The sequence below is a fragment of the Salvelinus sp. IW2-2015 genome, linkage group LG19, assembly GCF_002910315.2.
Source record: "Salvelinus sp. IW2-2015 linkage group LG19, ASM291031v2, whole genome shotgun sequence".
NCBI classification, from domain to species: Eukaryota; Metazoa; Chordata; class Actinopteri; order Salmoniformes; family Salmonidae; genus Salvelinus; species Salvelinus sp. IW2-2015.
In genome coordinates this window covers 26,372,827-26,376,089 of record NC_036859.1, presented here as the reverse complement: position 1 = coordinate 26,376,089, position 3,263 = coordinate 26,372,827, and the positions used below count along the sequence as shown (strand labels likewise).

At 44.3% G+C, this 3,263-nt stretch overlaps 1 protein-coding gene across 2 annotated transcripts in view; it reads left to right on the top strand.

Annotated features, from left to right (window-relative positions):
* LOC111979445 (ephrin type-B receptor 1) overlaps nt 1–3,263 on the top strand; it is a 482,851-nt gene that overhangs the window by 286,844 nt on the left and 192,744 nt on the right. The window lies entirely within an intron of this gene.

Here is a 3,263-nt window from a genome sequence, read left to right as displayed (position 1 = left end):
TAGCCAGACGAGAACAGTCTATGGTGGCTTGGAGTCTTTGACAATTTTTCACGGCCTTCCTCTGACCACCGCCTGAAATATAGACGGTTCCCTAGGATGCAGGGAAGCTTGGCCCCCAGTGATGTAACTGGCGCTGTACGCAGCTGCGGGCCAGGTACTCCCACTGTCCTCTGTAGAGCCTTGCGGGTCGGAGCCGAGCAGTTGCCATCACCGGGCGGCAGCTGATGCAACCAGTCAGCATGATCTGTAGAACACTTTTCAGGATCTGAGGGACCCATGACAAGTCTTTCACTCTCCTTGCGGGGGAAGTAGGTTGGTCGTGCTCGCTTCACGACACCTGTCTTTGGTGTGCTCAGGACCCATCGTTAGTTTGTTGGTGATATCGTGCACCAAGGAACTTGAAGCCATCTCTCTCTTGGGAGTGCAATAGAGATTGCATCGTCTGTGGATCTGTTGGGGCGGTATGCAAATTGGAGTGGGTCTAGGGCTTCTGGGATAATGGTGTTGATGTGAGCCATGACCAGCCTTTCAAAGCACTTCATGGCTACAGACGTGAGTGCTACGGGTCGGTAGTAATTTAGGCATGTKACCTTAGTGTTCGTGGGCACAGGGACTATGGTGGTCTGCTTGAAACATGTTGGTATTACAGACTCAGACAGGGAGAGGTTGAAAATGTCAGTGAAGACACTTGCCAGTTGGTCAGCGCATGCTCGGAATACACACCTTGGTAATCCATCTGACCTTGCGACCTTGTGAATGTTGACCTGTTTAAAGGTCTTACTCACGTCGGCTGCTGGAACAGCTGATGCTMTCATGCATGTTTCAGTGTTACTTACCTCGAAGCGAGCATAGAAGTAATTTAGCTTGTTTGGTAGGCTCGTGTCACTGGGCAGCTCTCAACTGTGCTTCCCTTTGTAGTCTGTAATAGTTTGCAAGCCCTGCCACATCCGATGAGTGTCGGATCCGGTGTAGTACGATTCGATCTTAGTTCTGTATTGACGCTTTGTCTGTTTGATGGTTCGTCGCAGGCCATAGCGGGATTTCTTATAAGCTTCTGGGTTTGAGTCCCGCTCCTTGAAAACGGCAGCTCTACCCTTTTACTCAGTGTGGATGTTACCTGTAATCCATGGCTTTTGGTTGGGGTATGTACGTACAGTCACTGTGTGGACGCAGTCATCGATGCACGTATTGATGAAGCCAGTGACTGATGTGGTGTACTCCTCAATGCCATCGGAAGAATCCCGGAACATTTTCCCAGTCTGTGCTAGCAAAAGAGTCCTGTAGCTTAGCATCTGCTTCATCTGAACACTTTTTTTATTGACCGAGTCACTGGTGCTACCTGCTTTTATTTTTGCTTGTAAGCTGGAATCAAGAGGATAGAATTATGGTCAAATTTACCAAATGGAGGGTGAGGGAGAGCTTTGTTACKCGTCTCTGTGTGTGGAGTAAAGGTGGTCTCAAGTTTTTTCCCTTTGGTTGCACATTTAATATGCTGATAGAAATTACGTTGAACGGATTTAAGTTTCCCTTCTCATCCAGAGCTCCGTTTTCCTGTTTGCTTATGGCCATATACAGCTCATTGTGTGCGGTCTTAGTGCCAGCATCGGTTTGTAGTGGTAAATAGACAGCTATGAAGAATATATATGAGAACTCTCTAGGTAGATAGAGTATCTAATGATAAGCTGTAGACCACACTATCTCAGGCAAGCAAAACCTCAAGACTTCCTTAGATATCATGCACCAGCATGATTTGTCCACTTCAAGGTGAGTAATCGCTGATCTNATGATTTGTCCACTTCAAGGTGAGTAATCGCTGATCTGATGTCAATAAGCTCTTTTCGGTCATGAAAGATGGTAGTAGCAACATTATGTACAAAATAAGGAACAAACAATGTAAAAAAAACTAACGAAATAGCATGGTTGGTTAATAGCCCATAAAACAGCAGCCATCCCCTCCGGCGCCATCTTAAAAATGTGTTGGGGTGATGTTGTCTGTATGGACAGCTTGCTAATCTGACGCTGTTGACAGTTTATAGTGTGGCTCTGTTGAAGAGCTGGATGGAGACAAGCTAATGTAGAGATAATAACAATGTCTCTATCCATTAATACATTTAGTAATTTGTTTGCCCAGACATCCATCCGTTCGTCCACCCGTCCATCCAGCCATCCATCAATCCATCCATCCAGTCGTTTTCTATTCTGTGAATACTGGATATAGATGATGTGCATCCTCTCTTATTTTCCCTCTTTGTTCTGCACCGGCGGGCTCTTCACACATCGGCACATTAATATTACAMATATTCAAATAACTTTATTCAACGTTCGACCGTCTAACGCTGGTGACAGGAGATTCACGGCCCATTGAGCGAGTGTGTCTCCTCAGGCCTAAGTACCGATACATTATGGCTGCCTTATTCCTGTATAATGGCTGTTGTCATGGGCCTGGGAGAGGGGAGTAGAGGAGAGGAGAGGAGAGAAGAGAAGAGACGAGGAAAATAGAGGAGAAGATAGGAGAGAAGAGGAGAGGACAGTAGATGAGGGAAGAAAAGAAGGGAGAGGAGTGCTTGAGGTTCTGGCTCTCTGTTACTATTTCTTATTGTTTTTCTCTCTCTTACTCTGTCAGGTGTTTGTGGTATATACTTTAGGTATTTACTTTGATCAGATGTTTGTCCAATATGGTCCTGGTTTACTGCTGTTCAGACAAGCTGGCAGTTAAGTCCCTAACAGTGTGTTGGCAGGCAATTAGAGGCAACTCCAACTCATTTAGCCCTGTCCATTTCTCTTCTACAAACTAGTTCATTTGTGACTGAACGCCTCGATTCGGTCTTATGAAGCAGAATTTTAAATGTACTTTTTTTTTTACATTGGATAAAAGTAGCCCCACCCATCTCTTTAAGCATTCACATGTGAGGCCATGTGCTAAACAGAGTAAGTAGTTTAGTAAACAACCAAAGATTTCAAGACTAAAAGTGGTAAAAGTAGTAGCCTACAATAAGGAAACCTCCAGGTAAAACTACACTTTATCTAGTCCTTGACTTGTATCCTAATCTGACTTTGTTGCAGGTTATGTTGTTCTTCACATTACCGTCTCTGGTAAACACACACTATATCAAATAAAATCWAAGTTTATTGATCACATGGACAGGAAACAGAAGGTCTAAACGGTACAGTGAAATGGTTACTTGCATAGTAACAATATCAAAACAGGAAGTGTCCAAATAAAAATATTTTATAATTGTGAGATGATGCTTACCCGACACACT